The sequence below is a fragment of the Microtus ochrogaster genome, chromosome 1 (genome assembly GCF_000317375.1).
Source record: "Microtus ochrogaster isolate Prairie Vole_2 chromosome 1, MicOch1.0, whole genome shotgun sequence".
In the NCBI taxonomy this organism is placed as follows: Eukaryota; Metazoa; Chordata; class Mammalia; order Rodentia; family Cricetidae; genus Microtus; species Microtus ochrogaster.
The window spans coordinates 95,644,562-95,668,232 of record NC_022009.1 but is presented as its reverse complement, the minus strand read 5'-3'; positions in this window follow the sequence as shown (position 1 = coordinate 95,668,232).

Here is a 23,671-nt window from a genome sequence, read left to right as displayed (position 1 = left end):
TCTTCATCCATTCTTCCATTGAAGGGCTTCTAGGTTGTTTCCAGGTTCTGGATATTTTTTATTTTTTATTTTTTTTTTTGAGACAGGGTTTCTTTGTGGCTTTGGAGACTGTCCTGGAACTAGCTCTGTAGACCAGGCTGGTCTCAGACTCACAGAGATCTGCCTGCCTCTGCCTCCTGAGTGCTGGGATTAAAGGCGTGCGCCACCACCGCCCGGCCATTACATGGTTTCAAATATCAGAATGTCTCTTTAAAACTAGCGTGGAGATAAAAATGAAAGACATGTTTTCAGATGTTAAATCTTGAAAAGTTTTAGTGATTTTCAAAACACAAATTTTGAAACACATAGGATTTAATGATATGTCCCTTGATTTTCAGGATGTATTATATTTTTGATTTTTAAGTATTGTAAGACGGGAGTTTCATGAAGCCTAGGCTGTCCTTTAACTTGCTATGTAGTAAAGGATAATCTTGAACTCCTGATCCTTTTGTCCCCTACTCTTGAATGTTGGGATTGAAGTTATACACCACTATACCAGATATATATGCTGCTGGGGATCAAACTCAGGGTCAATTGTGTGCTATGCAAGCCTTCTTCTCATTCATCTGTATCTTCTGCCCTTTTGTAACATGATTTGGCCCTAACTCTTTGTCACTATAATATCTCAGGCTTTTTCCAGACTTGTGTGATTGCAAACAAAGCTTATTTTTATACATATATAAGTGTACGTCTTACAGGAAACAAATAAAACCTTCCTCGTAATATCTGAGAAAGAGAATATAGCCACACACAAGTACTCACTGGCACGGAAAACAGAAGTGTTTTCAGCTGTTATGACAAAATAGATACATTTCAAAAGAAACAATAAATCATAAGGCTGTAGGGAAACTTCAGTTCACATTGTCAACAATTTCATTTTTCAGGTGATGAAACCAAGCTGTCTGCTTCCCTGAGCCATTAGTGCAAACAGTCCTGAAAAGACTCAGAGCAGTGATGCTGGGCTTTGGTCTGTGTGTTTGGTGGGTGTTTCTGTCCTCAGAAATAAGGTTGCCTGAGGAAGTAACAGACAAAAAGAGACACACTTAAGTTTTCATGAAGGCACCTAGCTTATAATTTCCTGATTTGATTTTGTAATATAAAGGGGTTTTACCCTTTATATGCAACACTTTGACTGTGGAAATAAGTAGTGATATTAAAAATATTACACATAATTATATCACAGTGTCACTTGCCTGCAGTAAGGTAGGCCTTTCATCTGTGAGGTCTCTGGCCAGCAAGGGGACTTGATCCTGTACAAGAAGATCCATTGGGGAGCATTTGGAGGAAGAGATGGGCAGGTGCCAATGCAAGAGTTCCTCCAACAATCTGAAAAACAACATGAAAACACCAGAACCTAGTGAGGATGGAAATGGGAGGATGGGAGGAGGTGTAAATTTTTAAGAAATATATAAATAAATTGATACATTCGTCAAAGAAAATGTTAAATCTTAGAAATTATGACACAAAACATCCAGGAAATCTGGAAAACTGTGATAAAACCAAACTGTCACTTGGATTCAGATCTGTACCATCTGTTAAAAAGATGTTTTCTTAATGCTTAATTTGCTTTCTTGCCTTCTTTTCTTTTTTCTTCCTTCTTTCCTTTTTTATTTCTTTAGCACAAATAATAAAATCCCAGAGCCAGATATTGGAACTCAACCTGAATATCAGAAAAGCAAAGCAATCAAGCAACTAGAGAACTCTGACCTATATGAAACCTTCAGACTGAAAGAGAGGTCCTGTCTCATCCCACCTTATATTCCTCTCTAGTGCTGAGATTAAAAGCATTCACTGCCACTGCCTGGCCTTTATTGCTAACTAATGTGACTGCTGGAATTAAAGGTATGTGTAAACTGCCTGGCCTGTATGGATGACTAGTGTGACTGTTTTGCATTCTGATCTTCAGGAAAGCTTTATATATTAAAATAAAAATGAAATATCACTATATTTACCTATTTGTCTAAAATAAGAAAAGAGAGTTATAGCTAATATAAGAAAAGCTATATACAATAAGTTCAATAATTATACACAATATATAGAGGTAATAAATACATCAACAAGGTCTAGTCCATTTGGATTTGATTATTTCAGAGAAAATACTCCACATCTGTCCTGTCTTGGTGAGTCCAATGTCTTGTACCTAATTTACTTTCTACCACAACTTACTTTCTGCATCTGGTAAACAAAAATGCTACAACTATAACTATTTAGTCTTCAATTCCATCAGAGACCAAAGAAGGAAATAATATCAACTGAGTAAGCAGAAAGTACAAGCAAGTAACTTCAAAAGGTGTGACAAATGGCAGAAACAGTTGACTGCCTGGACAGTCATGCAAAGTTACTATTCAAGGCTGGGGCATCCATCTTTAGTCTACAGGCCCAGCATATTTGACAAACTTTTCTGTGAAGTAGGGTATTCTAAAGGACTGTCCCTCTTTGTATTGACAATGTCTGGAAATCACTTTCTTTTTCAATTAGAACAACATATTGTCAGCAGTTGAGGTAAGGGAATTTTCTTTTCCAGTGGCTTAGTTTTACCACAAAGAAAGTAAAATCTCTGTGAAGTTTCTTTGATGTCCATTAACTTCTTTGAAGAAGAATGGTGCTCCAAAGAACAGACATGATTCATTGTCATAAAAAAATTCCACGTTATCAAAACATCTCAAATGCTGTATTCTCTTGATCTCTGAAGTGTTTGAAGAAGACTTGTATATATTTATTTAACCTTGAAAATATACCTAATATGGCTACAAGTTCAATTATAACAGGTAATTAACTACTAACTTGCATTGCCTTATTATCCTAAACAGCAGTTAATAAAAATTTTCAAGGACTATAAATTTGCATTACATTGTTAATTGAGTTGTATAGGTATAATACCTTGAACAAAAGTAGAAATGCATGTACAGTATGTTCTAGCAAAATGAATCTCAATATAAAACCAAAAAATTATGAGAAACTGGAAACAACCTAGATGTTCCTCAATCAAAGAATAGATGAAGAAAGTGGGGTCATTTATAGAACATTGTATTACTCCACTGTTTAAAAAAAAAACAAAGAACAGTGACATCATGAAATTTGCAGGCAAATAGATAGAAAGCTGGAGAGATGTCTCCGTGGGTAAGAGCACTGCCTGCTCTTCCAAAGATCCTGAGTTCAATTCCCAGCAACCACATGATGGCTCACCACCATCTGTATGGCATCTTGTACCCTCTTGAGAAGTAACCTGGTCCATTGTACTCATCAACTTAGACCATGAAACCCAATATGGCTAAGTTCAACAGAATCACCATATACGAGCTGCCAATGCATACTTCACCATTGCCAGGGCATACATTAAAAAAAAGGCAAAAAAAAAAAAAAAACATGGTGGTCAACAGAAACAACTAACTAAGATTCACGGGATCTCGCATAGACCAAGGAGCATGAAAGGATCCCACCTAGGTCCTCTGCATATATGTGAGAGCAGAGTATCTTGGAGTGCTTCTGAGATTCCTAACAGTGGGAGGGTGGCTGATCTCTGACTTTTTTGATGTTTGTGGGACACTTTCCCTTTTAGTGGATTGCCTTATAAAGCCTCCATGTGACAGTATGTGCCTGGTCTAATTGTATGTAGTTTGTTTTGCTGTGTTTGGTTAATGTCTTCTCCAGAAGGCCTACTCTTTTAAGAGGAGAGGCAGAAGGGAGTCATCTAAAGGGGAGGGGAGATGAGAGTAGAGACTGTGAGGAGTGGAAGTAGGTACTGCAGTGAGGATATAATATACAAGAGAAAAACTTTTAGAAAGAGAGTATCACCACCAATAGGCAGCAGTATTTTAATGCTAACCCTGAACAGAAAATGTATTAAGTTGGTGAAAAAAGAAAAATTACAATAAAGGAGAATTAAAATAAATGTATGAACAAAAATGGTTAAGTAGAAGCAAGGCTCAAATATAGTTACCACTATCAAATATTATAATATTGATTAGTATACATTTGCTTCTTTTCCATAGTGTTTTGGCTTTTATAACCTTGTGGACTGATCGAAAGAATAACTGTTTCAGGGTCTTTATTTAATTTACCAAACCTGAAGAACCCATTTCCCATACACAATTATCCCACATCCTACTTAAATTATCTCTACATGTTATTAGTTAGAGACCAGATTCATTTAAAATTAAGTCTCATTTTAGCTTATTTTTCTGTTTTCTTTCTCATCATTTATTGTTAACTTTTCATTATTTAAATTCTGACTTTTATTAAGGTATTTCATAAATTATTTACTTTTGAGATCATGTCTAAATGTTAATAAGTAATATAATTGCAACGGGGCTACTGTTATTTCAGAAGAGCATTAAAGCTCTTCAGATGAAGAACCAATACTGTTCTCAGCTTCTTCCCCACAGAAAAGCACTGGTTTGTCTCCACAACTCAAATTTCATATATTCTTTGATGGAATAACTGCAGCCCCTGTGATACTGGGATAAAGAGCAAATGGTATCTATTCTAGGGAGTCACTCATAAAATACAACATGATGGATGTTCTCATGACAAGACGTGTGTTATTTGCTTGGAACTGGAAAGTTAAATCAGCTCATGTCTCTGGAACAAAAGCATTCACTCACAGAATAAGATGCTCCAGAGAGCCCTACACCCCACATATATGTTGATCAATTCCACAGTTCTGTTACTACCCACTGTATTTAATTTTAGGTGCCATGGGCCTGACAGCAGTCGTAGCACATTACAGAAATTTTCAGACTTTGTTGACACCTTCACCTCATTTTCTATTGAAAAAGAAAAAAACCTGTATCCTTCATCAGGCATTCTGTAATTACCAAGATACAGCAGCCTGCTGTTGATAGTAGAGGAGATGAGGACAAAATTATATTCTCTCTGCATATAGTTTTGGACTGTGTGGAGACAGTTGATGTAATTGCAAATAACAGGCTTACTCTACACTCTCTTACATGCCATGGCTCAGGTCTTTACATGTTAAGAATCTCCTTAAAAGAATCAGACACTCTATGCGGATATTAAAGCTGCGTGCTTTTTTACTGTGTTCCAGAGAGATATTGCAATTTGTTTCATGGTTTTGTAAACCAATTATTTTCAGAAGGGTAAGACCTTAATTAATTATAATTGCACTTTAATTAAGGGATGTGTGCACGCACATATGCTTTGAAATATAGAATTGAGAATTTAGTAAGTCTTAACTTTCCTTGATCTTCCAGTTCAAAGGTGTCTGAAATTATTCTTAATTTTGACTATCTAAATTTATTTATTCTAATTATGGGAATGAGACACTCATTGTCTAGGAAATTCACCTAGAAGCATGGTTCAGGTGCACTATCTTACTCTAATTATATAAGACCATCTTCTCACTAAACAACTTACCAAACTATTGGAAATTGATTATTATTTGAATTGGCAAACATCAAGGAAAAATATATAGTTCATAGTTTTCTGTGAAAAATCATCCTACCACTTTTTATTACTGCCAGTGTGCAAATACTAAATGAAGCATCAGACACCTCTCAAACATCGTGACCATTGCATTTACTCCTGTTTCCTTTTGGTATATCCTAAAACAGCTGACTACAGTTGCTTTTATTATTGGTGTTTCACTATGTTATTTGTTCACTACTGTGCACTAGATGCTTTATTTTATATTAATTGAGTTGATATTTATAGTTTTATTTTATATAATTTCGTGGATATTCTGAGTTTTTCTGGACTTTCTGAATATTTCCAGTAAACAGAACACAGAAGCAGGCGGTTCTGTGAGTTTGAGGTAAGCCTGGTCTACAAAACAAGTTCCAGGATATCCAGGACTATGTAGAGAAACCCTACATTGAAAAATCAAAATTAAAAAGTTTTATGTAAATATTACCATACTATAGTTGTGTCTTTGCTCTGCCTCCCAGATGTATGTTGTTGATAAATATGCTTGTGTTAGCTTATTTTTTTTTCTTTTTTCATTGATTTCTTTGAGCTCTACATTTTTCTCTGTTCCCCTCCCTGCCTCTCCCCTCCCCTCTTCGACCTTTCCCCCAAGTCCCCATGCTCCCAATTTACTTAGGAGATCTTGTCTTTTTCTACTTCCTGTGTAGATTAGATCTATGTAAGTCTCTCTTAGTGCCTTCATTGTTGTCTAAGTTCTCCGGGATTGTGGTTTGTAGGCTTTTTTTCTTTGCTTTATGTTTAAAAATCACATATGAGTGAAAACATGATAACTGTCTTTATGTGTCTGGGTTACCTCATTCAAAATAATGTTTTCTAGCTCCATCTATTTGCCTGCAAAATTCAAAATGTTATTATTTTTCTACTGTGTAGTACTTCATTGTGTAAATCTACCACATTTTTCTTATTCATTCTTTGGTCGAGGGGCATTTAGGTTGTTTCCAGGTTCTGGTTATGACAAACAATGCTGCTATGAACATAGTTGAGCACATGTCCATGTCCTTGTGGTACAATTGAGCATCCTTTTGATATATACCCCAAAGTGGTATTTCTGGGTGTTAAGGAAGGTTGTTTCCTAATTTTCTGAGATATCGCCACACTGACATCCAAAGAAGTTGCACCAGCTTGCATTCCCTCCAGCAATGCAGAAGTGTTCCCTTTTCCCCACAACCTCTCCAGCATAAGTTGTCATTGGTGTTTTTGATCTTGGCCATTCTTACAGGTATAAGATGGAATCTCAGAGTTGTTTTGATTTGCATTTCTCTGATGCCTAAGGATGTTGGACATTTTCTTATGTGTCTTTCAGCCATTTTAGATTTCTCTCATGTGAGTTCTCTGTTTAGATCTGTATTCCATTTTTTTATTGCATTATGTGTTCTTTAGATGACCACTTTCTTTGTATATTTTGGAGACAGTACCTCTGTCTGATGCCTATTAGCTTATCTTAATAATTTCTATTTCTTAGACTTGATAATTTTTTGCATCATGAAAAATGGAGTTAAAATTAATTAGATGTTAAAATTTGGTAATTGTGTAATTTCCCTTGCACTTGTGAAGTTTCAAAAGTTATGACATGAAACATCTCAAAAGGACCAATTGCAGAATGTGAAAAGGTTATACAAAAATATAAATTTCCTTGTCTCTGATCCTGTAGCACCACCATTCTAACAAAGCAGTTTATTTGACATGTGTCAAACCTCAGACGAGGGGGAAATTCTGTTTACATTGTGCAAAACCAAATCCTACAATAAGAAGTCTGATGCCTATAATGTATAGGCAGGTAATAAAGAGACCTTGCCAAGTGAGTATCATGACTTCTGGACCAAAGTCTAAATTAAAGACATTTTTCTAGAAGCATCTTTTGTAGCCAGCAAGTTATACCTCTATTTAATTCTAAGATATTCCGTTATACCTATTGTCCCTCTCAGACTATCATAATAAAATATGTAACAATACCTTACAAAATGATACACTTTGAAGACTTGTAAGACCTTGCAATATTAAAGCCCAAGTTACATTTTATAACTGCCAGTTTGTCCTTTTAAACCTGTGGTTAAAGGCTAATTTTTTTTTACCTTGTTATCTTAATAAGTGAAAGATAATATGGTTCCTCTAATCACTAAATAACTGAGTAGCCAAAAGCCATGACACACACATTGTTTACATGCTGGTGACTATGTGGGTGAGTCTCAGGAATGGGCTACAGAAAAATCTGAAAGTGGTGCAGCAAAGTACATCACACACACACACACACACACACACACACACACACACACAAACATACACACTTTCACAAAGATACACATGTGCACATATACACATGCACGTATATACACACACATATACATATGCACACATGTATTCACACATATACATATGCTCTTATGAATACAAATTGAAGATACATTGGTTCATTCTGCTTCATTATCATGTTTTATTTCTTTTACTTTTTTAATCGCTAAAATGTAGAATTAAGTTTTACCAATATTTAATTTATCATTTTCATGTTTTAAATTTTTGTTCTTAAGACATAATGTTTTCATCTATGTCCTTTGGGTCTGCGTTTACACTATGCATCAGGGTGATTTTTGAGTAATTCCTTTTCTTATAGAATTCCTTTAATCCTATGGTATTATTGCATGCTACGATGAAACCATAACATTCACTTAGATTGGTTCACCTAAGATTGTTTTAATTACATATACAGATTTAAGAATGAGGAATTTCACCTATACAAATGCAGCATAAGTATTCACTTTATAGCCATTCCAACGGATTTATCAACCATAAATAACTTCAAGTTATCTATATGTTTGATTGCTTCATACAAGATTCAAGGTAAGCGCCATGCTGAAGGGATAGCTTTTGTTCCCTTTGAAACACTTTCAATATATTTATATAAAGTAACACAAGGTAATCTCTTATAGTAGTTAAAAAAAATATTCCAAAGCAACCCTCGTTGGTACAACAGTGCTTTAATGTTTGAAAACTATCACTCGACACGACTATGGAGATTAAGTAGCTGTGTCTTTATTGAAGAAACATGCCATATGTTTAATCTATAATAATCTTAAAACAAAAACAATGAATGTTAGTGTCCCTATACAGTCTACTCTTCCATTTCAAAAAGTAGAAGAAACTTAAATCCCTAAGTTTCCAGGTTTCCCAGCAACATGCATAAAAACCTGCTTGTGCTGTGATCTAAATGAATGAGTAGAAGAACGTTCGAGCATGTGGAGCTGAAATATTCATGAGCTACTCAGAGAACAATGAAACTAAATATCTTCAGATGTCCTGGAGGAACTCGAGTCAAGGAAACATGAGAATAATGAGACACCGTTCTATTTTAAACTTTTTTTTTTCTACTTTTTTCCCATTAGATGATAATTTAATCTTGCTACATTATGAATAGGATTTGACAAGCTTACCAGTCTATGTTAAAAATTGACTAAAGCCTATGACCTTGTTAAATTCCACACATTGAGGATTATGGAAACCATGGAAATTTAATTTGAACTTAAAGAATTTAATAAACTGGCCAGGATTATGGACACAATTTTCTTCATCTAGATGCATATTGTAGATTATCTCAGAGCCCATTTCTATGTAATTTTTTAGAATATTAACCATAAATTCTACCAAAACAATAGAATGCTCCTATATTTGACATTTTAACACACATGCTCACTAGTAGTTTCCTAAAAAATAAAAACTATTATCTGTAAGATTATATTTCTCCATGGAACCACAACTCTGTTTCCATATTAAATCATCTAAGCAGTTTTAAAGATTACCTATTGTAAGGAATAGGCATAAAGTAAAGATGTTTAAAGGTGCTTTTGATTATTGATGAGTTTTAATTACATGATAATTCTCTATCAAATGTGATTTCAAGTTCAATTTAATCTACCTAAAATTTGTCCTTTTATGTTCACTGTGACATTTAGGAACATATTAGCACATAAAGCTATTAATTCATTTCATAATTAAACTTCAGTTTATGGGTCTTTGCTACTTACACCCATCTAGTTTCAAATCTGTCTTTTGTTCTTGTGATCTTTCAGTCTGTTTTACTTCCTCCCCTACTTTCTTCAGATCAGGAACCAATCTATAACCCCCTTCACAGAAAATCTGCATCACTGTTTTCCTAGGTCAACTGTTAGTTTCTGTCATTTAAAGTGTAAGGGTCCCTGTCTAGGGAACCAAGTAACTGATCTCTTTATTGTCCCTTCTGTTTCCCAACATTCCAGCCTATGCCCTTCACAGGAGCAGCTCTCAAATTGAAAGCTCTAAGTATATGATTAAACATGTACTACCTATCTTTTGTCTTTGTTTCTGTGCATATCTGTATGTGGTTGCATAATTCTGAAAATTTAAACAGCTTGTAATGTGTCAAGGGATGATTTCCTGTGACATTTCTGTAATTCTTCTAATTTTCTTTACTCTTCATTATCTCTTTATGTATGTGCGTATAACCAATTGCTATAAAGACAAAGATAGCATCTTCTTGCAACAGAGATGGGTAATTGTGTTTTCTATTCATGAAGAAAAAGACAATAGCAATGACAAATGTAGAAGTTATTTGGAAACATCATCTTACAAAAGTATAGTTTCCTAAGCATGGGTCACTTGGAGGTAATGCACACTCACTGCGTGAGAAAACTCCACTAGTGGTTGCTTCTGAATTGTTATCATGGGACGTAGGAAGTGAGAAATGTGTTGTAACTGTGAAGTTAATTCTGTCTGCCTTCTGAAAGTAACAATGTTTCATCTCAGATGCAGACACATCATTACAACAACCTAAAACTAGGAAACTGTCATGGAACACAGACAATCAACATCAGTACATACACACATAGCTTTATAACTTGAGCCTTCCTCAACCCTCTGCTATCTTTCTTATAGTACAACTCCTACTCCTGAGATTAATGTTTTAGCTTTCTCGAATCATCACTTGAATTTTCTGGACTTTCGCTACATTCATTGCAGAGTCTTCAGTGTACTACTTCCCACTGTCAGACAAGTTGCGACAGTGGACCTCTATATGCTCGATCTCGTCTTTGGGGTCCACTGAAATTTCTTATTTTATTCACCCATCATTTTTATAATACAATACTCACGAGCAATATGCCTCCGTTCAGGTATAAATTTACACCAAGCATTTTTTCTCTTCTGGACTGGCTTTCACTAGGTATGTATTTTGGCTAATAGTAAAGCATACATACTTAAAACATAAATGTGTTGCAGGGTGGTCGTGGCACACGCCTTTAATTCCAGTACTCTGGAGGAAGAGGCAGGACGATCTCTATGAGTTAAGGCCAGCCAAGTCTACAAAGCAAGTTCTAGGACAAACTCCAAAGCTACAGAGAGAAACCTTGCCTCAAAAAGCCAATACAAACACCATCACCACTACCATCATCATCATAATAATACAATATGACTTATCTCTATTTTCTTTTAATTTAATTTTCTTCATCTTCTTCAGTCCTTAGACTATATACAAACAAAATCCAAGCAAAACAAAACACAAATAAAGGTCAGTTTTCTTTTACTATTTTTTTAATTTCATGGTTATTTCTGACAATGTTTTATATACTCCATTGTGGAATGTGCTACATTATGGTAGCACAGATTACCAAGGCAGAGGCAATGTCAAGATAACACCTGCTTGGTGTGTGATGCTATGACATATATTTCGGGTTGTTTAAAGTTCTGTATGCATGCAGATATACTGTAAATTCTAAAGGCACCATGCCAGAGAAATTCAGCTATCAAATATAATCTCCTCAAATCTCTTGTCTGCTAGTAATGTGACCCACTGTGAAAACTCAGTATGCCATCATTTTTTGTTAATCTATAACAAGCATCTAGTTAATGTTACATTGCTGTGAATATGCTCTGTCCCATAATGTGAATAATTATCTCTCTAATTAATATTAATTAATAATATCTAGAAAGACATTTCTGCTAATACTGGGAGCCTTCCTATAGCACCCTGAATCTACTATATACATCACCATGTTTATTAATCCATTATTCAACTTTTAGTGTGCTCACTCACCACTTTCAGAAAAATGTCTCAGTGTCTATACCAGATAGATTACCCTGCTAAGTATTCAGGCTTAGTTACATATTTTAATCACTTATTTTCTCCAGTAGAATAAAGTACTACAAAGACATTTGTTCTTATGTCATAATGTAACAATACCGACCTCAGTCATGAGCAAAAGTAGGCTCTGAATCTGTATCCATTGAATGAATTGATAAGAAAGTTTGATAGTTAAGTTACATCTCATTTTATAAAATCAGCACGGTTTCCATTGATAAAAGTTACCACACACATTCATTAATCTGATACAATCTGTTCTAGAGCCATGACAAAGCCAATCACAATTTGTTTTTTGATTGTTCCTGAACTTCCTCCCATAAACATGAGCAGCAGCTTCTAGAGTGGCTACGAGAAATATATTTCCATATATTATGTTCCAATAACAAGAATTTCTGTATTGTTATATTATGATACTATATGAATATTATTGACATAATGATAATGTATTCAGGACAAATATAGAAAGACTTTATCCACAGAGGCTTAGAAATGTGCAACCCTCTTTTTAATGGAACATGAAGAACATGACCTGTCACTGAGTGGTTAACTGAAAATGAAGAAATATTGCATCTGAAAGCCCAGACATTCTTTCACAATTCATGAATTAATAAATAATACATTAATGCAACGAATCTTTTATGTATGCACAGAAAAAGCGAAATACTTTCTGATAATTATGCATTATTTAAAGTATCTCTGCAGTGTATAATGTGTATTATTTAATATAATTTTCCATTGCTCACATAACCAAAGGATCAATCATTTAGTTCATTTTGCCAAATTGAAACATTTGAAAAGGAGCTATAAACATATATAATGGAAGTCATACGATGAGAGTTGCTTTTTCCAGTGTGGATCAATCACTAAGAATCTACTTATGACATCATAGGCTAATACAGCAACAAATTAATCTCATTGCCTGAATATCCAGAAGAGTAAATAAGTACTAGTGTCTGATATTATAACTTAACATACAATGAATATTATATACAATATTATATATGCTATGATTTATATATAATTTCATATGTATCTGTAAAATCATTATTATACTATATACCTGTCCTCTTGGCTAAATAAGATGCTGACAGAAAATCATTGGATTACCAAGGACATACCAGAAGAAAATCAGTTGAAAGTAAGTGTCTCATGATTACTGTTAGTGTTTCTTTTGCAAAACTATGAAAACTGCTAATTTTACCGAAGGGGTAACTATTGCATTAGGATTGACATTGTGTGAATAACTTCCTAAGAAATACAATGATGATGTAGTACTTAAATATCCAACATAATAACGAAAAAGAATCTTTAAATGTCTGTGGTAAGGACTTGGGTGATAGCTGAGTGTGTAAGCGCATTTGTTGTACAAGCAGAGAGACCCATCAGAACCCACCACCTAGTTAAAATACTGGGCATGCGTGCTATGTATACCAGTAATTACATCTTGGGTGAGTCAGAGTGTGACTGAGACTTGCTGTCTAACACACCAGCCTAACATCACTGACCTCCAGAGTCAATGAGAGACTTTTCTCAAGGGAGCAAGAGAAACGTAAAGAAAGACACATGAACTCATGGGAATAGGCAACTGTACACATGTGCTCACACACAAACACACCGACACACAAATTGTTTAAATGTTTACATCAGTCAATTTTCCCAAAAGCACTCTAAGTTAAATGAGGGTGTGGTGAGTTCTATAAACATTTTGAATAAGCAGAGATTTTCACATGAAAGATATAGTTGTTTTCTTTTAATTTGTAGGTTTTTATTGCTATATTTCCAACACTACATTAAATCGGATTTAAATCCCCAATACTTTAGTTTCACAATTGCATGAGTCTCCAGTGCTTCTCAAGTAGTTGAATGGAACCAAATTCTACTCCCTGGAAATCAATGTGTAACAGTAAGAAGTTGTGGCCTGCACCAAAGAGCAGGGAGGAAAAAAAAACAGTAAAGAGATATGCAATAAACTTCAAGAGAATTACTGTTACAAAATGTCTGCATTGTCCTAGGCTTTACAGTTCCGTTATGAATTGCCTACATCATCTTCTACTGTGGGTATAGTGCTTGAAGTGGTTAGTAGACACTTCAGCGATAGGGTACCGAAGAGCTAGTACTGGTGTTCACTTCCAGACTCATTGTGTCTGAGGAAAGCACACAACCACAAAAATGTCACCTTGTCCACATCTTTTTTTTTTACAATTTATATAGAAATATCCAATAGGAGCTTTAAAAATAGTGCCCCTGGATTGAATAAAAACTCTAACAAGCTATCTTAGAAAATTAAGCAAGGAGCCAGGCAGTGGTTGCGTAAGCCTTCAATCCCAACACTTGGGAGGCAGAGGCAGGCAGATGTCTGTGAGTTTGCACTGTCATATAAGCACTGCAATCTGTGAGTTTGAAGCCAGCATTATCTACAGAGTGAATTGCGGAAAAGGCTCTAAAGTGACACAGAGAAACCCTGTCTTAAAAACCAAAAAAAATAAAAATAAAATAAGCAAAAGCACTGAATTCATATTTTGGCTTCTTTGTTACTTGCATATATGTAAAATTCCTTGCATACACTGAAAATTCCTGACATGAATAAAATGGTAGAAAGTAACTTAAATACTCATACACTGAATCAAACTATTTAATACCTCGTTTATAATTCATAACATTCTATTATGTAATGTACATATCACTGTACGTATGTATGTGTCCACATACATGTGAGGGTGAAAGGAAAGCATCATCCGTCATTCTTCCTCAGGAACTAGCCACTTTAACTTTGTGATGCTGTCTCTCATTAACCAAGGATTTGTCTAATTAGGATAGGCTGGTGGCTCATAGGCTTCAGAGACTTTACCAACTGAGCTAATCTCAAACCCTAGTAGAGAGCATATTCTTTACCTGCTACTATATGCTAATAAATCTTATCAGCACAGTTCAAACTATAAATGTTTTACATTATTCCATTTGTAACAAACACCACTGTATCTCAAGAGCTGTTAAGTTTCAGTATGCCACTTTTACGTACAGACTAACCTCTAGTAGCCAATGATGTGTAACCAATATGTGACTGTAATCAATGCACAGACTCACCTATATGTCTATCCCAGTGTTAAAAAGCTGGACTGATGAAAGAGAGTTCATTAAAGAAGATTAATTTCCACAGAACCTCTTTGTCTATATAAGGACATGTAAACACATGAGCACAGTGTGACACTTAATCTATATATATCGATGAATAATTCATTTATCCATCATTTTTAGACCACCACACCATCTTCAGGTTCTTCTAAGTTCTTGCTTTGGATAAGTCACAAGCTGGGATCCAGGAGTTGTTTTGACATAAAGAACAATGTGAACTCTTTAGCTCCAGGGAAACCTATGTTGTGTTGGAAGAGGAAAACAGATTTATCAAAGGAATCATGACAGGCATAATTTTAAAAGACCACAAAACAAACAATTCATTAAGACAAAAAATGAACATGTTTTATAAGTCATAATTATAGCAATGTGAAACAGTTCCAGAACATGATCACAAGAAAACTAGTCATCTGGGCTTGTAATTCCCTGCATTTTTCTGGATTTTGGGCTTTGTACATACTGCTGAAGACAATGTCAGCATCCCCATCCTAGCTGTGATAACTAATTACCAACTAAAACACTCAATTTTTAAACACCTGCAATCTTATTTTAACAGAAAATAAGAATAAATGTTTTGCATACCTTATTGCTTTATGACAACTATGCAACTATCACAAATCTGGGGAATATATGAATGTAAAAATTTATTATCAATAAGATTAAGGCAGCAGCCAATTTGGCATCTGGCTAGGGCATGCTTTCATGTTTTCAGCATATTTTATAATTGTGTCCTCAGTTAATCCAGTGGTCTCGTCTATAAAGATCTTAATCTCGTTAATGAGGACACCACTCTCTTGACCTAATCACCTCTAAAGGCCCCACTTCATGCTGTTATCTAAGGATCTCACCTCATATTGTCATTTTACTGGTAACTAAAGGTCAGATCTCCTAAATCATTTCATTGCTACTTAATCAAAGGAGGATTCGGAGATACAAATTGGACTATCATACTGGACCTTATTAATTTATGAATATTAACTTTAAAAGAATTTCTATGCAAGTCAAGTATCATTAGCATAGAAACTTAATTCCTTCCTGTTGGTGTTATGTTAGTGATATTAGAAAACATTACCATGAAGAGCCATATCTGATCATTTTTATTTTGGAATAGATTGTGGTCAGCTAGACAAAACATAGTGGTCAGCAGTCTGGCAAAATTATGGCATGGAATTACATAAAATATGACAAGAGAGGGTTTATTCTTAAATGACCTCTAAACTGAAATTCAGGATAAATTATGAGGCTTAAATTACCTGCTGTGCCATTTCACTTCCTGTGATCTGGCATTCAGCACATAATGAAGGTAAAGATGCCAGTTTATGGGTGACTCCACCACATTTTGAGCAGGTCATGCACTGTAACCTTCTGATTTTGCATTAGGGTACTCTGTTATATAGTAATGTCTCCCAGGGAGTGTTCACTGATGTGTGTCTACCTACTCCAGTCAAACTGAGCAGGACATTGAGAGCTATGTGGAGCCCTAGAATGTCAGAGCATTTGGCGTCAGTGAATTGTTTTTCAATGATGTAGCTTGTATGGTTTGTTTTCTTATTTCATTTAATTCATTCATTCAAACTTGAGCTTCTTTAATTTATTCATGCAGCCTGCCATCATAAATGTAGATAGATAGTCCTTCTCTGTCACACCTGGCAGCTCCCAAATAACCACTAGGAGACTTATTAATTATAAAATTTCTGCCTTTAGCTTAGGCTTGTCCCACAAGCTCTTGTAAATTAAACTAACCCATTTTTCCTCATACTTTTGCTTCCATGTGACTTGTGGCATTTCCCTATCCTCGTGCCTGTCTTGCTCTGTCTCTCTGTCTCTCTCTCTGTCTCTGTGTCTCTGTCTCTGTGTCTCTCTCTGTCTCTGTCTGTCTCTGTCTCTGTCTCTCTCTCTCTCTCTCTCTCTCTCTCTCTCTCGCTAACTGGTGACTCCTCCTTCTTCTTCCAAGTGTCCTCTCTGCACCCCAAAATCCAGCCTAGCTATTTACCATTCAGGTTTTTATTGAACAAATCCAAGTGAAACATCTTCACAATGTATGAAAAGATTATTCCACAACACAGAAACACCACTAGATGCTCCCCAGACCTTGTATCCTAAGTTTAAATCAAGCCTTTTTTTTTTCTGTTCTAGGTTGTTCTTTAACCATCCTCCCATGGATAAGCTAACTACAGTGTCACTAATATGAAAAGAAGTTTTCTTTTCTTGACATCATGGAGAAGGATCTACAAGATGTAACCTTCTTGGCATTACTTACCCAGTTATTCATACTTTAGATCTAATTCTGTGTTCAGAACTTATTTTACTGTGGAAAGCAATGCAAATAATCTGTAATGTGCAGTGTTATTTTGTGACTATTTATCTATTAAGAGTAAGGATGAAAATGGCACTTGGTCTGAGATTATCTCTATTCTATTCTATAGTTATCCCATATGTTTATCATATAGAAATACTTTCCTAATTTGCCCTACTTTTGATGGACATTTCAAATTGCATACTGTGAATTTTTGGTCTTTCTTTGAGAAGCAATATATTAACTAATGCTGTTTCAATATGCAGTGGGAGGGAGCTGAATTTTCCAGTGAGTCACATGATCAGAAGTATTAGCAGCTGAAACGTTCCTTAGCTCCCACTCGCTCAGGTCAACTTTTCTGTGGTTTTACCAATCACGATCCTGAACCCCCTTGCATACAACTTTTGGATATTGATTGATAAAAAGGTTGTAGAGTTTTTTTGTTTTTTTGTTTTTGTTTGTTTTGTTTTCTTAATCTGTGTCAGATGTAATCATTTAGAGTCAATGATTTTAAAGATTTCTATAAACTATCCCTCATATTTTATAGAAATCCCCGCCACGTGATGGATTCTATGCTGTTCAATAAAGGAACAGACACACACAGTGCTACAATATACAAATACTTGTAGTCCACAATGGACGGAAACACACACAAAGACAGACATATTATAGACTTATAGAGGACATAGTATCACTTTAAGCATGTAGCTCAAACTTGGACTTGCTCTTGGTTAAATGACACTGCAGGGAAGTGCTTTCATTTCTTTCATTAGTACAAAAACTGTACATTATTGGTGACTTATAATTAATCACTAATGTGTTTAATTCTGCAGATTTTCATATTATTCCTCTTTAAGAACTGTCCCTCAAAGTTCACTGATTCCATTGTACTGTCTGACCAGCAAGTCTCAGAGATTTCCCTGTAATAGTGTCACAGGTCTAAGTCCTCAGACTCACATAACCACCTTTTTACCAACTGGGCCACTCCTTGTATTCTCCACTCCTGTGTTCACATTAGTTAAACTGACAAAAAATATAATTGTTCATATTTCTTTATCTTTTTTCAGCTTTGCTTTAAGCTCATCCACCATAATGATAATATGATACTACTAGGAAGCATAGGGCTCAAGAAAAAATATAAAATCAAGACATTAGCCTGGCCACAGTTTGTCTTTTTAAAATGTTCTATTTGTGATAGGGTCTCTTTCATTATATATCCCCAGTAAGCCCAAGAAAACTCGAAGAGGACCAGCCTACCTACGGATTCTGAGTGCAGCTCTTAAATACATGCTCCATCACACAGTGATGGCAATAATCTCTTAGGAAAACTAGAAACATTTTCGTCTTTGCAATTTCAAGAGTGTTTTTTTTTGTTTGTTTTTATTTTTGGTTCCTACCTGCATCCTTCCCTCTCAGGACTACATTTGAACTAACACCACTCTGGTCATCTCTAGATAGAAACATCATTAAGAGAGTGTTAATGAAATTTGTAATCAAGACTGTGTAATTGTACATATTTGGGTCTTATTTGGCAGGTTTTGATAGATATAATATACTTGCTTTTAAAGATATTATGTGTTCTTTTACGAATTGTAACTATTTAACATCATTTAATTATCTCTCTAAGAAAAACTTTTGTGAAATACCTTCCACTTCATGTATTTTATTTATTAATATTAGCATATAATTATAATTAAATTATATTTATAATTAATATTATTTCTTTGTATATCTCTGCTACACCACTTACATACTGAGTCACCTTTTAGCACTAATTTTGTGATATTTTATAAATTTTATAGAAAAGTATCACTTTGAAGTTAATGTTTTATTCATTAATTAGTTTCTCATCTCTGTGCTTCAGTGTCTTCCCATTATTATTATTTACTTAACTAGACAAATTCTAATTTCTGATTGGTTGAATATACCCCTTTAGGGTACTTTGCTACCCTCCAGCAATAGCTAACAACACACTCTTTTAACAACAACCATCTGAAGGTTTAGGTATACATACACAAATGTTGATAGGGAACAATTTTTACTTTAATAAGGGTTGTTGTCAGGATTAGGGTCATTAAAAGTTTCTTGTGGTAAGAATACAATCTCAAAAGACTTTGACATTTTACATACTTTGATCTAATTTAAGTCCTTCCAAATGTCTTCTCCTCAATTTTATAGTTCTTACTCTTTCCCTAATAATAAAGTAATCCATAATGGTCCCACTGAGAATAGAGTTAACTTGAGTTATAATTCTGTAACCTGAAAAATCTAACTTACACTTTAGCAGGATATGCGGTTCATGGGCCTGATGTGAACCAAACAGAAAACATGATTTTATAGCAGACCTAAAATCTCTTTCTTTCTTTGAACATTCATTAGCTTCAGGTGTAGATTCCTGAATTGACAGTTTTCTGCATGTATTCTCATAATCAGTACAAAGCGATCTTCCCCCTAACTAAAATAACCATTATTCCTGCTCTAATACTCTTTCGGTATGACTATGACCTACCCTGCATAATTGGTAATACCTACCAACATAAGAAGGAAGTGTCATTACTTTCAATAAACTCATGTGGTGATGATAAGCTACAAGATCTAATATGAGCCCTATATATTTTACAAAATGGATTACATGTACCTACAACTGCAATAAATAATGGTCCATAAGAAAGTAAAATCTGTATTATATACATATACGATATATATGCTTTATCCCCGGGAGATTTAAACTATAACTACTGTGTGCTTCACTAAGCCACAGAAGCAAATAATTAATTTTGCCTGTTAATGTGCTACCTTCAAAATAAATCAAATTGAATATAAATATCAGGTTTGATTTAAACTTGTTTCTTAAAAAAATTCTAAAATATTTCCATTATTGTGATCTACTTAAACCACCAGGAATCCATCAGATATATAGCAATCTGACAAGCATAAAATACAAAAAAAAAAAAGAGAAGTCCTAAGGGAGTCCTGATACCATCTAAACCAAGATAATATTGATAATATTGCAGGGATCATGACAATGACCACAGACATTCCTATTTATCAGGGCACAACTAGGGGGGGTTCTCTGAAAACACTGCAAAGCTCCACAAGCTGCAACCTGCAAACAGAGACATGGCACAAGCTGGATGAGTCTTTCCAGCTTCATATTCACAACTCCCACTGCGGGAACTGGTGCAAAAACAGAGAGAACAGTGGGTCCCAGGAAGTGTGGGCTCCAAACCCTGTGATACAAAATAGACTAATTCAGAGTATGCTTAATAGTAATTCACTTCCTTAGCTAGCATGAGTAAATGTAATCTCCTCATAACTCTGAAAGTTAGCAAATCATATATCACTGGTTCACATAGTTCATATTAAGCTTAATACTATACTTCATTGTTTAATAACAACAATCAGTCAAATTTTTTATTAGTGTCACTAATGTTAGTGAATATATCTACTTAACTTCCCTAGAATTCATTTGTTGTAAGGTAATATAATTAACAAATAAGTGTTATATTCATAAACTGTGCCACAACTAATTAAAGCAGTCACTAAGTCTTAAGGATGGTGACCACTTAGAGATGTGTAACGCAAACCAGTTTTTTCACACAGTGAACTTCAGAGAAGAGTCTGCTCAAAGCTGATGCCCAGTGCTGCTGTAATCTATGGAAGGTCGTTGTGCTCCTCATGATCTTCATTGGTAAGGTGGGTATTTTATATTATCTATTTATCATGTTCACTATAAGAACTCATTGAATTGGTTAGCACATGAAATGTAACACTGTGGTTTCATGTACTACATTCTCTATATGTCATTTGTGCTTTTAAAAGAGATGCATTACATAGTGATAGTAGTGATTTCTGTCTATTGTTTCCATTGATTAAAATTTCAGTATACAAAAATTTCTTTTATTTGCAATGGAAAAAAAAAACTTGTAGTAGGTAATCAATACCCTGAAGCTGTTTGTCTCTGTGTGCTAAGCAGGTGATTGGCTCTGGCAATCCAAAGAACCTCATGAATCATTATTTCTCAATTTGAAGTATAGTAGACCTTTCAAACTGGGCTAAAGACGTTTACTTTTCCTTTTCAAAATCTCAACTTTTCTCCCAGCAATAAGTTTCTTGGAAACAAACACAGTTTTCATAAATCTACTGAAGCTAAAAGGTGTGATTGAGTATACAAGGAAACTGGAGGCATAGATAGCATTTCTAAGATTACCTTCTTTGTAATGCTTTTATTTTTCCTCAACTTAGAATTGACTTTGTTTGTTTGCTTGTTTTGTTTTTACTATAGGTGTACGGGTAAAATTTATATTTTCAAGAATATAATCTCCTGACTTGGCTATGTAGATTCTCAAAATGTTATGCATGTTTAGACATTTTCATAGAATTTTCTGAACAGCATCCACAGTAGCTTATAAGAACTAGTAAAGGAAAGTATTTTAGTGAAAATGTCAAGAGAAAAAGAGAAATCACAAAACGAAAGGGAATTGAAATCAAATTCATTTTCCAGGAAGATTTGGGTAGTGGGTTCAGAAAGACCTTATTTGATTTGATCCATATCATTATTATCTTCAAATACTTCCTAGTCTGTATCATCTTTACTTAAAATATTCACCAAGGAAATAAAACAAAAGAGAATTCACTGCTCATACTCCCCCAAAATCACAAACTTATCAAAGTCATCATAAACCTGAAGCTAAACAGTACATAAAACTTAAGCAAAAGTTCTCAGCATCGTTGTTGGTTCTCTAACTCACCATTGCCTTATTTCCTGTGAAACCCTCTTAGATGAGGAAGCACTTACACAGATTTACTGTCTATGGTTTCACTGAATCTTAGGATAGTGTTCTATGATTGATGCCCTGGGTGATTTGGTAGGGATAACATTGCATTTGTAATTGCTTTTAGGTAGGCTAATACTTAAAGAACCACCAGTAACATCCCCTCTCAACTATGACTCTCCAATGCCTCAGATATGTCTTTGAATTCATGCAGCTCAAGTTAAAAAACATCAAGTTTCATGAGATCTACTAATAAGATACTTCCCTAAACAAAGGCCCCAAGTTAGTAATTGCTAAATCTCTTAACATGTGATTTATCAAGTAAAATGATAGAAATACTTGAGAAAAGAGTACCCAAATGAAATAAAAATGTTATTAATAATAAGAAAATAAGTAAGCTAATTACTTTTAAATGCCCTAAAATTTACAAATATCTGTGTGGACTATGGCAATGAAAAAAATCTACATTAGACATGAATGAATAGCTACAGTCTCTGACCCCACAGTATTAGAAAGTTAATAAAGGGGCTAGGGAGACAGCTCAATGTAGAGAAAAAATATTAATTAAGTTATTGCATTAAAGAATATATACACTCTTATAGGAATATATCAAAGTATTTTATTGTTCAATTAAAAATCATGGTTAAAATTCTAGGAGAATCATGGAAACGGGACGGACAGATTGTAAAAGCTAGAGAACAAACATGTCTGCTGCCACTTTATATCTTCTAGATATGACAGAAACACTCAACCCACGAAATACTAACAATATCATCACCTAAACAAGAGCAGCACAATGACAATACCAGTTGATATGCCAGTGTGACCGGTGAAATCTCGGAAGTTTCCACAAGCGCTACATCTGAAAAGATATAGGAAACCGATGACTGCTGAGAGGAGAATTACTATTCTCCAGAGAAGAGACCCTGTGATGTTATACTAAATGATCAGCCCTAAACACAAGTACATATGAACAGCACTTCCTCAGCAGTTTGTATGTGTACAAAATATAAAATAAGTAAATAAAATGGGTAAAACAAACCCTGAATAAATTATTGATGCTGAAAACTCTAATATTACAATAATAACATTACATAAGAATTGCCATTTTTTAAAAAGTAGATATCAAATTCACTCAGAAGAAAGTTAGAGTACTCAATTAGAAAATTGTAGGAGAGCTGCAAAATAAAGTCTTTAATGTTTTTGAACTCTGGTACATCAGTGAGCTCGCGAGGTCACTGGGAGTAAGAGGCGGGAGTAACAGAAGAATATCAGTGAAATGTTGATTTCCAAAAAGAAGATTTGGACTGCCCTTTAAAGCACTCCATTAGAGTAGCTTTCTCTTAGGGAAGAAGAAACACATGGATAATGAGCAAAACTGTCTACCTGGAACAAGCCTTAGCAATACCTTGGCAACCCTGCTAACTTCTCCCATATGGTTCATTTACATGAAGAGCATTTTGGCAAAGGCTCTCCGAATACCTAAGTCTCAAAGATGATGAGAAGACAAACAGACTGGCCCACAAGTTGATGAATGCCAGCACAGACAACATGATTGATGATTAATTGTTTTCAACATCTACTTCTGTCAGTTTCCGTCTGGTAAAAACTTAGAGCAAATAGAACTACCTGTTTATTTGGTTGTCACTTGGAATATTTTATCATCTTTATTTCATTTAGTAAAATTATTAGTACATTATTTTCAGCATCTATTTTTGGTTTAACTTCCATGAAAATAAAATTTGTATATTATTTTGGATTTTTCTCTACTATAAAGTAATTATCTTTTTCTTTCTTCACTCATCAGTTTACAGGTATATTATTATGATAAAACAGAATACAATAAAAAAGGCAGAACATTGGTAGAAATGGTTATGA